The sequence below is a fragment of the Panulirus ornatus genome, chromosome 40, assembly GCF_036320965.1.
Source record: "Panulirus ornatus isolate Po-2019 chromosome 40, ASM3632096v1, whole genome shotgun sequence".
NCBI classification, from domain to species: domain Eukaryota; kingdom Metazoa; phylum Arthropoda; class Malacostraca; order Decapoda; family Palinuridae; genus Panulirus; species Panulirus ornatus.
The window spans coordinates 11,275,690-11,291,772 of NC_092263.1; the positions used below are offsets into that span (position 1 = coordinate 11,275,690).

The 16,083-nt window shown below is 42.1% G+C and overlaps 1 protein-coding gene across 3 annotated transcripts in view; it reads right to left on the reverse strand.

Moving 5' to 3' along the window:
* LOC139761383 (uncharacterized) overlaps nt 1-16,014 on the reverse strand; it is a 347,706-nt gene extending 331,692 nt beyond the window's left edge. For 2 of the 3 annotated variants that reach the window (XM_071685513.1, XM_071685514.1), the window contains exon 1: nt 15,273-15,997. The gene's annotated coding sequence lies outside the window, so the exon portion shown is untranslated. Of the gene's footprint in view, nt 1-15,272 lie in introns of all 3 variants that reach the window. The other variant, XM_071685512.1, reaches the window with a different exon arrangement.
* Nucleotides 16,015-16,083: the final 69 nt, after the last annotated feature.

Below are 16,083 nucleotides of genomic sequence, written 5' to 3' on the forward strand. Positions count from 1 at the left end.
TACATACATACATACATACATACATACATACATACATACATACATACATACATACATACATACATACATACATACATACATACATACATACATACATACATACATACATACATACATACATACATACATACATACATACATACATACATACATACATACATACATACATACATACATACATACATACATACATACATACATACATACATACATACATACATACATACATACATACATACATACATACATACATACATACATACATACATACATACATACATACATACATACATACATACATACATACATACATACATACATACATACATACATACATACATACATACATACATACATACATACATACATACATACATACATACATACATACATACATACATACATACATACATACATACATACATACATACATACATACATACATACATACATACATACATACATACATACATACATACATACATACATACATACATACATACATACATACATACATACATACATACATACATACATACATACATACATACATACATACATACATACATACATACATACATACATACATACATACATACATACATACATACATACATACATACATACATACATACATACATACATACATACATACATACATACATACATACATACATACATACATACATACATACATACATACATACATACATACATACATACATACATACATACATACATACATACATACATACATACATACATACATACATACATACATACATACATACATACATACATACATACATACATACATACATACATACATACATACATACATACATACATACATACATACATACATACATACATACATACATACATACATACATACATACATACATACATACATACATACATACATACATACATACATACATACATACATACATACATACATACATACATACATACATACATACATACATACATACATACATACATACATACATACATACATACATACATACATACATACATACATACATACATACATACATACATACATACATACATACATACATACATACATACATACATACATACATACATACATACATACATACATACATACATACATACATACATACATACATACATACATACATACATACATACATACATACATACATACATACATACATACATACATACACACAGACATATAACAACATATCTACACATACGTACATAGTCACACAACAACCGGGTATCTTAAATGTTATAACAATACAACACTGTCTTCACCCAGAGATAGCTGTGGGGGGAGGGTGGGGGAGAGATATAGCCGTGTGTGGGGGGGGAGGGGTGTGCCGAGAGATAGCTGTGGGGTGTGGGGAGTGTGTAGGGTGGGTGTAGGGGGGCGGGGGGCCCTCCTCTACACCCCTGATGACCGGGTGTTACGAACCAGCTGACAGATAATGTTGTGTACTAGAACAGAAGAGAACACTTGAGGGAGTGGCTATTGGGTCATGGGGGGATGATGGGGGGTGGTGCTTGCTTGTCCTCCCCCATAATGTTGGTGTGGGGGGTATATGTATGTATATATATATATATATATATATATATATATATATATATATATATATATATATATATATAAGATGACCCACCCACCCACCCCCTATAATGGGGGTATGGATATGAAAATATGGGGTTATACAAGATGACCCCCCAAATAATGGGGGTATATATATATATATATATATATATATATATATATATATATATATATATATATATATATATATATATGAAAACATGGGGTATAAAATACGACCCCATACTGGGGTATATATGAAAACATGGGGTATAAAATACGACCCCATACTGGGGGTATATATGTAAACATGGGGTATAAAATACCACCCCATACTGGGGAATATATGAAAACATGGGGTATAAAATACGACCCCATACTGGGGGTATATATGAAAACATGGGGTATAAAATACGACCCCATACTGAGGGTATATATGAAAACATGGGGTATAAAATACGACCCCATACTGAGGGTATATATGAAAACATGGGGTATAAAATACGACCCCATACTGAGGGTATATATAAAAACATGGGGTATAAAATACGACCCCATACCGAAGGTATATATGTAAACATGGGGTATAAAATACGACCCCATGCTGGGGGATATATACGAAAATACGGGGCTTAAAATACGGCCCCATTCTGAGTATATATATCAAAATACGGCATGTAAAATACAATCCCCCATACTGTGGAAATATATCACTATGGGGCGTATAGCGTATATATATATATATATATATATATATATATATATATATATATATATATATATATATATATATATATATATATATCATATACAGGACTAACGCATGAACGGGAAGTTTACGCAAATCTAATGGTTAGAAGTACACTCGTGAGTTTTCATTACAGTACATGGGTACAGCACCCCATCCTGTATTGTGCATGGGGTCGCTCCCCATCCGTGTATTACAGTACATGGGTACAGCACCCCATTCTGTATTGTGCATGGGGTCGCTACCCATCCGTGTATTACAGTACATGGGTACAGCACCCCATCCTGTATTGTGCATGGGTACAGCACCCCATCCTGTATTGTCCATGGGGTCGCTCCCCATCCGTGTATTACAGTACATGGGTACAGCACCCCATTCTGTATTGTGCATGGGGTCGCTACCCATCCGTGTATTACAGTACATGGGTACAGCACCCCATCCTGTATTGTGCATGGGTACAGCACCCCATCCTGTATTGTCCATGGGGTCGCTACCCATCCGTGTATTACAGTACATGGGTACAGCACCCCATTCTGTATTGTGCATGGGGTCGCTCCCCATCCGTGTATTACAGTACATGGGTACAGCACCCCATTCTGTATTGTGCATGGGGTCGCTACCCATCCGTGTATTACAGTACATGGGTACAGCACCCCATTCTGTATTGTGCATGGGTACAGCACCCCATCCTGTATTGTCCATGGGGTCGCTCCCCATCCGTGTATTACAGTACATGGGTACAGCACCCCATCCTGTATTGTGCATGGGTACAGCACCCCATCCTGTGTTACAGTACATGGGTACAGCACCCCATCCTGTATTGTGCATGGGGTCGCTCCCCATCCGTGTATTACAGTACATGGGTACAGCACCCCATCCTGTATTGTGCATGGGGTCGCTCCCCATCCGTGTATTACAGTACATGGGTACAGCACCCCATCCTGTATTGTGCATGGGGTCGCTCCCCATCCGTGTATTACAGTACATGGGTACAGCACCCCATTCTGTATTGTGCATGGGGTCGCTCCCCATCCGTGTATTACAGTACATGGGTACAGCACCCCATTCTGTATTGTGCTTGTGTCTACGTACTGAATACATAGGGGGGGGAGGGGAGGGGAGTCCCCTCAGCCCATTATTTCTGTACCCTTCCCTCCCCTTTAATGTCTGTAATGTCTATCTATCTATCTATCAGTCTGTCTGGCCCAAGCCACAGCGCGTCGTCTGGGGTATATATATAAAGTGACGGAACTCACTCACTCACTCACAACTCACACACTCACACACAACTCACACACTCACTCACAACCCACAACACACGGTATAACCCCCCCCCCCCCAACCCCTTTGCTGGGTCCCTAGGGCGCATTCGACGTGGGACGTAAACAAAACCATTTGACCGAATTATATTTTACCTTTAAAAATAAAAACGACCCCAAAATAATATATCGTATTTTGATGATACAGTAAATACAAATACATTTCATAAATACACCATTAATCAAATACAGTCAGTCTGACCTTACATTTTCTTTAATTAGTTTTAAAAAAAAAGTAAAGACCTTATTTTTGCTTATACCTCCCCACAAATATAAAAAATAATATATATATATATATATATATATATATATATATATATATATATATATATATATATAGATAGATAGATAGATAGATAGATAGATAGGTAGATAGATAGATAGATAAATAGACAGATAGATAGATAGATAGATAGATAGGTAGATAGATAGATAGATAGATAGATAGATAATGATTACTTAATTACTTCTCCTATAAGAACAATATCATGTAACCTTCCTGATTACATTTCGCACAAGGATTTTTCTTGTTTACAAACACATCCTAAATCTATATAGATTTTCCACAAGGAATATATATATATATTTTCTTTTCATACTATTCGCCATTTCCCGCGATAGCGAGGTAGCGTTAAGAACAGAGGACTGGGCCTTTGAGGGAATATCCTCACCTGGCCCCCTTCTCTGTTCCTTCTTAATTCTTAATTCCTTTGTAAAATTACATTAAATCACCTTATTTTTCAGAGGGGAAAAATGAATGGACGATGTAATTTCTGCCACGTCAGCTAATCTCTATTCAAGTGAAAAAAAAATAATTCCTTATGTAAAAAAATAATCCAAATGGAAAAAAATAATCGTAATGTAATCTAAAAATAATCCAAATGGAAAAAAATAATAGTAATGTAATCTAAAATGGAAATATATCATAATAACCCATTTTCTTCATTTTTATTATGAACCATGATTACATCAGGGGGAAAAATATGATATAATTTGTAAATTGGAACTACGGTAATTATATTAATTAAGTTCAGGTTTTGAATAAAGTTTTAACAAAATCAAATCTGCGTCAAGTGCAGTTCTTACCGAAGGTAAATAATGAAACGTTCTAATGAAAGCAAAATAATTATACAAAATTACATTGGGTTCTAATTAAAGTTAATTAATGATACACAAATTACATTGGGTTCTAACTAAAGAAAAATTATCAGAAATTATATTATTTTCTAACAAAAGTTAAATATAAAATCACATTAGTTCTAACTAAAGCTAAATAAATGATACAAAATTACATTAGTTACAATTAAAGCTAAATAATCATACAAAATTACGTTAGTTTCAAATCAAAGCTTAATAATGATACACAAATTACATTAGTTCCATCTAAAGCTAAATAATCACACAAATTACGTTAGTTTAAACTAAGAAAAATAAATTTCTTTTCATTTTGAAAACGGGAAGTGGTTGGCTTGCATTACACAGAAAACAGATTTGAAAAATTACATTTATTCATATTATGAATTATGTATTTAACCCCCCTTTTTTCCCCATGCCTCCCTCCCTATTTTCTCCTATCAATCCCTCCATTTATCATATAGAAAACGGAATGCTATACTTAAATAGAATAGAATGGAATTACATAATACTTATAAAAGACACTTTTGTTCGTCAAACCACACAATACTTATACTTAAAATACACTTTTGTTCAAGCCACACAATACTTATACTTAAAATACACTTTTGTTCGTCAAACCACACAATACTTATACTTAAAATACACTTTTGTTGGTCAAACCACTCAATACTTATACTTAAAAGACACTTTTGTTCGTCAAAACACTCAATACTTATACTTAAAATACACTTTTGTTCGTCAAACCACACAATACTTATACTTAAAATACACTTTTGTTCGTCAAACCACACAATACTTATACTTAAAATACACTTTTGTTCGTCAAACCACACAATACTTATACTTAAAATACACTTTTGTTCGTCAAACCACACAATACTTATACTTAAAATACACTTTTGTTCGTCAAACCACACAATACTTATACTTAAAATACACTTTTGTTCGTCAAACCACACAATACTTATACTTAAAATACACTTTCGTTCGTCAAAGACATTTTTAGTTTCCAGGCTCCCAAAAAAGAAACCTATTTGGGGATCCGAATATGCCATAGAGAAATAATACAGAAATACAGTCGACCAGGTATTCGACCTATATATATATATATATAAATATATATATATATATATATATATATATATATATATATATATATATATATATATATATATATATATGGTCGACGACCCCCTCCCCGCCTCCCTTGGCGTGACCTGTGACGACCTGACACACCCCCCCACACCTACCCCCCCTCAAGGCGTGACCTTTGACCTCCCTCCCCTTCTTTGACCTCGCTGTATCTTCGCCCGTGGAGGCTTCCCCCCCAAATACAGTAAGGGATACAGTAGGATAATAACGTTCCGCGTATATCTGTCGACTGTATTCGACCTGGGACACCTTAGTGGGTCGGTCAAACTCCACCCCCCACCCCCCCCTCCCCCCCTCCACCGCTTGCATGACCGCGCCCCCCGCGCCCACGCCCACCCACCCACGCCCCCCATATTTCAAAAAGGCGTTCAATGATTTTTTCCTGCAGTTTAAACCTTGGGATTCATTTGGGATAGCGATGAAGGATCCCAGGGCCGTTCCGTTGACCCCACCCCCTCCCTCCCTGTATACCACACAGGGACACATGGCAGGATAGGACAACGGTAAAACATCCCTCATGGTACAAGATGGTACCCCTCGGCCCGTTTTCTACATCAGGATACATTACAGTCCAAACTGGACATTCTACCCAGTAGTTCTTTTGGGGGGGGGGGGGGGAGGGGGAAAGTAGAAGTAGTAGTAGAAGTAGAGTGGGGGAGGGGTTGATGAGGGGGAAGAGGGTGGTAGAGGTGGTGGTGGTTCGAAGCCAAAGGGAGGGAGGGAGGGAGGATTGAGGAGGGGGGGAGGGGGGAATCCAGCTTGTTTCTGACCCCTTCCCCTTCCCCCCAACACAACCCCTTGCCTCGGACCAGACTCCCCCCCCTTCCCCCTTTCTGACCCCTTCCCCTTTCCCCCTCCTTCCCCCCCAACACAAACCCTTGCCTCGGACCAGAATCCCTCCCCCTTCCCCCTTTCTGACCCCTTCCCTTTCCCCCCCTCCTTCCCCCCCAACACAAACCCTTGCCTCGGACCAGACTCCCTCCCCCTTCCCCCTTTCTGACCCCCTTCCCCTTTCCCCCCTCCTTCCCCCCCAACACAACCCCTTGCCTCGGACCAGACTCCCTCCCCCTTCCCCCTTTCTGACCCCTTCCCCTTTCCCCCCTCCTTCCCCCCAACACAAACCCTTGCCTCGGACCAGACTCCTTCCCCCTCCCCCTTTCTGACCCCTTCCCCCTCCTCCAACACAAACCCCTTGCTTCGGACCAGACACTTCCCCCTTCCCCCCCTACACCATGGATGGCGCTCCCCTTTAATACAGTATTTACACCCGCGGAGCTGATACAGTAGGAATGGCTGTAGCGTGATACAGTTAATGGTCAAGGCGACGTTGATCGTGAGGGATACATAATTCCTGTACCTTGATCAACGATTAATAATCTCGAGGCTGGATTAATCCCAATAGACAAGCGTGAACGTGGACACAATACAGGCTGTAAGGGATACAGAATGCTGTACCCCACCCACCCCACCCACCTACACCCCCAATAGACAGTACAGGTCCCAATACAGAGGCACTGTATTTGAGAATACACTACTGTCCTACTGTATTAATGATACATAATACAGTTACCTGATCAACGGACTGATACATAAAGTCTGTATCCGAAGGCAATGGTAATTAACGCTGTAATAAGGACATCTCGCTGTAATAAGGGCATCTCGCTGTAATAAGGGCATCTCGCTGTAATAAGGGCATCTCGCTGTAATAAGGACATCTCGCTGTAATAAGGGCATCTCGGTGTAATAAGGACATCTCGCTGTAATAAGGGCATCTCGCTGTAATAAGAGCATCTCGCTGTAATAAGGACATCTCGCTGTAATAAGGACATCTCGCTGTAATAAGGGCATCTCGCTGTAATAAGGGCATCTCGCTGTAATAAGAGCATCTCGCTGTAATAAGGACATCTCGCTGTAATAAGGGCATCTCGCTGTAATAAGAGCATCTCGCTGTAATAAGGACATCTCGCTGTAATAAGGGCATCTCGCTGTAATAAGAGCATCTCGCTGTAATAAGGACATCTCGCTGTAATAAGGACATCTCGCTGTAATAAGGACATCTCGCTGTAATAAGGACATCTCGCTGTAATAAGGGCATCTCGCTGTAATAAGAGCATCTCGCTGTAATAAGAGCATCTCGCTGTAATAAGGACATCTCGCTGTAATAAGGACATCTCGCTGTAATAAGGGCATCTCGCTGTAATAAGGACATCTCGCTGTAATAAGGGCATCTCGCTGTAATAAGGACATCTCGCTGTAATAAGGACATCTCGCTGTAATAAGGGCATCTCGCTGTAATAAGGGCATCTCGCTGTAATAAGGGCATCTCGCTGTAATAAGGACATCTCGCTGTAATAAGGGCATCTCGCTGTAATAAGGGCATCTCGCTGTAATAAGGACATCTCGCTGTAATAAGGACATCTCGCTGTAATAAGGGCATCTCGCTGTAATAAGGGCATCTCGCTGTAATAAGGACATCTCGCTGTAATAAGGGCATCTCGCTGTAATAAGAGCATCTCGCTGTAATAAGGACATCTCGCTGTAATAAGGGCATCTCGCTGTAATAAGAGCATCTCGCTGTAATAAGGACATCTCGCTGTAATAAGGACATCTCGCTGTAATAAGGGTATGTCGCTGGAACAAATCCAGGATTCCATTTTCTTTTGGTCCCAATTAAAATGAATTTATAATAACAAGGAAATTAATCAAGTTGATCAATGTGAATTAATCAAGTTGATCCATGTAAATTAATCAAGTTGATCCATGTAAATTAATCAAGTCGATCAATGTAAATTAATCAAGTTGATCCATGTAAATTAATCAAGTTGATCAATGTAAATTAATCAAGTTGATCAATGTAAATTAATCAAGTTGATCCATGTAAATTAATCAAGTCGATCAATGTAAATTAATCAAGTTGATCAATGTAAATTAATCAAGTTGATCAATGTAAATTAATCAAGTTGATCCATGTAAATTAATCAGGTTGATCCATGTAAATTAATCAAGTTGATCCATGTAAATTAATCAAGTTGATCCATGTAAATTAATCAAGTCGATCAATGTAAATTAATCAAGTTGATCAATGTAAATTAATCAAGTTGATCCATGTAAATTAATCAAGTTGATCCATGTAAATTAATCAGGTTGATCCATGTAAATTAATCAAGTTGATCCATGTAAATTAATCAAGTCGATCAATGTAAATTAATCAAGTTGATCCATGTAAATTAATCAAGTTGATCCATGTAAATTAATCAAGTTGATCAATGTAAATTAATCAAGTTGATCCATGTAAATTAATCAAGTTGATCCATGTAAATTAATTTATGATATTTTGACATTGTTTTCGAAAATTGGGATCACTTGTCCCAAACGTCCCCCCTCCCCCCCCCCCCGCAATTGCCCTTATTGCTCCTTATTTAGCGTGGTGTGGTGAAGGGCCGCGTCTACCAGGTGATTACGAGGCTGTTAAATCGTTATCTCTCTCTCTCTCTCTCTCTCTCTCTCTCTCTCTCTCTCTCTCTCTCTCTCTCTCACACACACACACACACACACACACACACACACACACACACACACACACACACACGTTGTAACGACCGAACTGCTGGTTTGGGGTTTTGTGTGTGTGTGTGTGTGTGTGTGTGTGTGTGTGTGTGTGTGTGTGGGGATGTTATCACTACACACACACACACACACACACACACACACATGCATTACGCCACTGAGATCATACACTACGCCACTGAGATCATACATTACGCCACTGTGATCAGGCATCATGCCACTGAGATCATACATTACGCCACTGTGATCATGCATTACGCCACAGTTATCATGCATTACGCGAGTGAGATCATACATTACGCCACTGTGATCATGCATTACGCCACAGTTATCATGCATTACGCCAGTGAAATCATACATTACGCCACTGAAATCATGCAGTACGCCACAGTGATCATGCATTACGCCACAGTGATCATGCATTACGCCAATGAGAGTATACATTATGCCACTGAGATCATCATTACGTCACTGAGATCATCATTATGTCACTGTGATCATGCATTACGCCACTGTGATTATGCATTACGCAACTGTGATCATGCATTACGCCACTGAGACCAGGAATTACACCACTGTGATCATGCATTATGCCACTGAGATCATACATTACGCCACTGAGATCATCATTACGCCACTGTGATCGTACATTACGCCACTGAGATCAGGAATTACACCACTGTGATCATGCATTACACCACTGAGATCATCATTACGCCACTGTGATCATGCATTACGCCACTGAGATCATGCATTACGCCACTGAGATCATGCAGTACGCCACTGTGATCATACATTACGCCACTGTGATCATGCATTACGTCACTGTGATCATGCATTACGCCACTGTGATCATACAGTACGCCACTGTGATCATACATTACGCCACTGTGATCATGCATTACGCCACTGTGATCATGCATTACGCCACAGTGATCATACATTACGCCACTGAGACCATACATTACGCCACTGAGATCATCATTACGCCACAGTTATCATGCATTACGCCAGTGAGATCATGCAGTACGCCACTGTGATCATACACGTCAGTAGCAGTTCAGTAATTAGAAGGAAACAACATATAAACGAGCCAGTTTCAAAGGATACCAAACTACCTATGGTCGTTTAAACTACGAACGATGGTAAATATAATGTTTATATTGACATAGTGGGATAAAGCATTTAAACTTCATTATACTATAACTTCCTCTCTCCCCCCCCCATATCTTACCCCCTTTAACCCCCATAGCTCCCCCCTGACTTAACCCCCATAACTCCCCCCTTTTAACCCCATAGCTCCCCCATTAACTTAACCCCCATAGCAGCTCCCCATTAACTTAAACCCCACAGTTCCCCCCACCCCTCTAACTTAAACCCCATAGCCCCCACCCCTCTTCTAACTTCAACCCCACAGCTCCCCCCCTCTAACTTAAACCCCACAGCTCCCCCCCCTCTAACTTAAACCCCACAGCTCCCCCCTCTAACTTAAACCCCACAGCTCCCTCCACCCCTCTAACTTAACAACTCCCACCACAACCCCCCCACCCCGTCTTAACACACCACAACCTCCACAACCACAACCAATAAACCAATATAAATAACTGATAAAGGAAGATAACTGAAGATAAGCTGAATAACATAGAGTAATGCGCTGGCAGTATTAATCTATTTATGATAATTAGATTTATATGTTACTATATAAACATATACACACACAAGCGTGTCCGTGATGGTAGAATTAAAGTTAGGTCACACTGGGGAGGGTAGATGTAGATAAACACTGGGTTGGTAGATGTAGATAAGCACTGGGTGGTAGATGTAGGCAAGCTCTGGGTGGTAGATGTAAACAAACTCTGGGTGGTAAATGTAAACAAGGACTGGGTGGTTGATGTAAACAAGGACTGGATGGTAGATGTAGATAAGCACTGGGTGGTAGATGTAGATAAACTCTAGGTGGTAGATGTACGCAAGCTCTGGGTGGTAGATGTAGGCAAGGACTGGGTGGTTGATGTAAACAAGGACTGGGTTGGTAGATGTAGATAAACACTGGGTGGTAGATGTAGATAAACTCTAGGTGGTAGATGTACGCAAGCTCTGGGTGGTAGATGTAGGCAAGGACTGGGTGGTTGATGTAAACAAGGACTGAGTGGTAGATGTAGATAAACACTGGGTGGTCGATGTAGATAAACACTGGGTGGTAGATGTAAACAAACTCTGGGTGGTAGATGTAAAGAAGGACTGGGTGGTTGATGTAAACAAGGACTGGGTGGCAGAGGTAGATAAGCACTGGGTGGTAGATGTAAACAATGACTGGGTGGTAGGTCGGTAGATGTAGGTAGACAAGCACTGGGTGGTTGATATACACAAGCACTGGTCTGGGTGGTAGATGTAGACAAGCACTGGCTGGTAGATAAACACAAGCACTGGTGGGTAGATAAACACAAGCACTGGCTGGTAGATAAACACAAGCACTGGCAGGTAGATAAACACAAGCACTGGCAGGTAGATAAACACAAGCACTGGCTGGTAGATAAACACAAGCACTGGCTGGTAGATAAACACAAGCACTGGCAGGTAGATAAACACAAGCACTGGCAGGTAGAAAAACACAAGCACTGGCAGGTAGATAAACACAAGCACTGGCTTGTAGATAAACACAAGCACTGGCTGGTAGATAAACACAAGCACTGGTGGGTAGATAAACACAAGCACTGGCAGGTAGATAAACACAAGCACTGGCTGGTAGATAAACACAAGCACTGGCTGGTAGATAAACACAAGCACTGGCTGGTAGATAAACACAAGCACTGGCAGGTAGATAAACACAAGCACTGGCAGGTAGATAAACACAAGCACTGAGCGGTAGATAAACACAAGCACTGGCAGGTAGATAAACACAAGCACTGGCAGGTAGATAAACACAAGCACTGGCTGGTAGATAAACACAAGCACTGGCTGGTAGATAAACACAAGCACTGGCTGGTAGATAAACACAAGCACTGGCTGGTAGATAAACACAAGCACTGGCTGGTAGATAAACACAAGCACTGGCTGGTAGATAAACACAAGCACTGGCTGGTAGATAAACACAAGCACTGGCAGGTAGATAAACACAAGCACTGGCTGGTAGATAAACACAAGCACTGGCTGGTAGATAAACACAAGCACTGGCTGGTAGATAAACACAAGCACTGGCTGGTAGATAAACACAAGCACTGGCTGGTAGATAAACACAAGCACTGGCAGGTAGATAAACACAAGCACTGGCAGGTAGATAAACACAAGCACTGGCGGGTAGATAAACACAAGCACTGGCTGGTAGATAAACACAAGCACTGGCGGGTAGATAAACACAAGCACTGGTGGGTAGATATACACAAGCACTGGCAGGTAGATAAACACAAGCACTGGCAGGTAGATATACACAAGCACTGGCTGGTAGATAAACACAAGCACTGGCAGGTAGATAAACAAGCACTGGCAGGTAGATAAACACAAGCACTGGCAGGTAGATAAACACAAGCACTGAGCGGTAGATGTAGACAAGCACTTGACGTGTTTTTCTACTCGACCTCCCCCCACCCCACCCCCCCTCCCTCCCTCAAACCAAGTGACCTGCTGACACGGTGTGACCTCCCTCCCCCCCTTCCCCCCAGGCAATTCCCCCCCCTTGACCCAGTGCGATCACATTTACATCCCCTCCCCCTCTTCAACCACCCCCCCCTTCTGAACTACAAACTACGACAACTCCCTGTTAAGTAATTTGACCTCTAATACCCTCTTCTTCCCCCCCTCCCCCCCTCTGCTGGTGACCCCCCACCAATTTCACCACCGCCGTCAACTTAACCCCCCCTTCCCCTACTGCAAGCGCCTTTTACAAACCCCCCCCCTATATCCCCCCTATTAAACCAGGTCAACCATGGGTTTAATGAGCCTCCAAGATCACTTTGGTCAAGACCAGTGACTCTGGATGTGACCTTTGACCCCTCCCCCTACTACTACCACAAACATGGGGTCATCCTATATCTACCTACCTATCTATCTACCTACCCATCTATCTATCTACCTATCTATCTACCTACATATCTATCTACATACCCATCTATCTACCTACCTATCTATCTACCTACCTATCTATCTATCTTCCTATCTATATATCTACCTATCTATCTACCCATCTATCAATGCAAAACCCACTTAAGGTCGGATTTACTATACTATACCAGGCAAACTACACCTGTATTGTAAGACAGTCTTCAACAAGGCTACACACACACACACACACACACACACACACACACACACACACATACACACACACACACACACACACACACATGTAATTACCCACACCTTAATTTCTTGACCTACCCCGTCCCCCTACCCTTACCCTATAGGTAAACGTAGACGTAGATCCTGTTGGGGTAGATAACAATCTGATCGTTTCCCACTCTCTCTCGGGAGCGCCTTCCTTGCCTGATGACACCTAACGACCGTGCTATCATGACCTTGGTATATTGTGACCTCCCTAACAACCCCCCCCCCTGAGGTGTGACCTTTAATGGGGGGGGGATCTTGAACGCTTTCCCCCCTCCTCCCTTCCACTCCTCTACTTACCCCCCCCCCTATAAAACTTGTGACTTCTTACCCCTCTACCAATACGTGTGTGTGTGTGTGTGTGTGTGTGTGTGTGTGTGTGACCTGACACAACCATAAACCAGTGACCTGACACATGACCCCTAACAACCACACCCCCCTCTCTCCCCCCCTGAAGGAGGAAGGGGGGGAGGGGTGACCACAGGTCAATGGCGTCCGTGACCTTGCCACAAACGCATCCTTTTTCCTCATGACCTCACACTCACCCTCATGACCTGACCCCCAGAATGCTGGTGTTAACCCCCCACCCTCGCCCCCCTCCCGCGCCCCGCCGTCCCCCCCCCCATATATGACCTGAGACAGTGTGTGGTAACACCACTACACAAATCCACTTCAGTAATCACAAATGCCAATTTCTCTCCTAATTATGAGTTTCTAATCACCCAAACATACCCTTGTGGCCTTAACAGCCAAGAATGCAATTGGTAATTACGACCACCAATCATGTAATTCACGTAACTATGTCTACAAGACACAAATTCCTTTGGAGAGGGGGTGAGGGGGTTTGTAGGGGGGGGTTACGCCTCTAACTACCTCCAAAAACGACGTGTCGTCTGTTAACAACACAACTTTGGCCATGGATTATACAACCATCTCTACCTACATGAGAAACACAACTACCCTGATAACGAGGTTGTAACTGCTTGTTAGGGAGGCGATAATTACCTCTCCCCCCCCCACACAAACAAGCCAACGACCTATTGGCGTCTCTAGTAAAATTAATCCAACGAACTAGCCATTAGGGTAAACCATGTCCCCCCCCTTAAATCACATGGTAGTTTTAGGGACACTAATATCCCCCCCTCCTCAAGTCCCTATGGCCATTTAACGGCTTGAGGAGGGGGAAGGAAGGAAGGAAGGGTGATGGTGTGTAGGGAGTATATAGATGGAAAGGACGAGGCTGGTAGAAGGAGGGAGGGATGACGGTAGCGCCCGTAACAATGCTACAAGGAGAGAGAGAGAGAGAGAGAGAGAGAGAGAGAGAGAGAGAGAGAGAGAGGCAGGAGGAGGAGGCAGCAGACCCCACAACCACCTCCCTCTACCCCCCCTTCCCTCTCTCTCTCTCTCTCACAACACACATATCACCTACCTGAATCAGTGAAGACAGCGACCATAATCCATGTTCTTTTTAATTACAAGTTATCCCGTGTACGTCCAGCCGACACCACAACACACGTACTCCCACCACCACCTCCAAACCTTGGCAGTCACTGGTCTTAAATAACAACATATAAATATATCTATATATCTCTTTATATATCTCTCTATATCAATCTTTTCTTTTATTTTCTCCTCTAATTTTTTTTCCTCTTTTATTTCCTTCTTTCTACGAGGCTCAAGACACTAATCGCACTAAACCTTCGTGGAAAAGAACCAACCATCCCTCACGCCTTCCTTCCTTCCATCCATCCACCTTCTCTCCCTTTTTTTTTTTTTTTCTCTCTCCCCTCCGTCCTTAGGGGGGAGCACTCACAACCTAACCTTACACTTGCACACTTTCCACGCCGTGAATGACTTAATGATTTTTCCTTTTTCCCTCCTCCTTCTTCTTCTTCTTCGCTTTATTTAAGCTCTTGCTGAGAGAGAGAGACAGAGACAGAGAGAGAGAGAGAGAGAGGGGATGATGGTGGTGTGGTTGTATAGGGGGGATGGTTAATATATTTGATAAAGGACTTCAAAATAATTTTTCTCTTCCCTCCTCCTCGTCCCCTCCTCGACTCACAGAACACGGGGCGCAGGGAGAAGACACACACACACACTGCCGGATCGCCCCGGTCACAAACACTAAACACTCCTCGTCCTCCCCACCACATCTGACAACGTCGCACACCACTTTACTGGGGGGGAGAGAGAGAGAGAGAGAGAGAGAGAGAGAGAGAGAGAGAGAGAGAGAGAGAGAG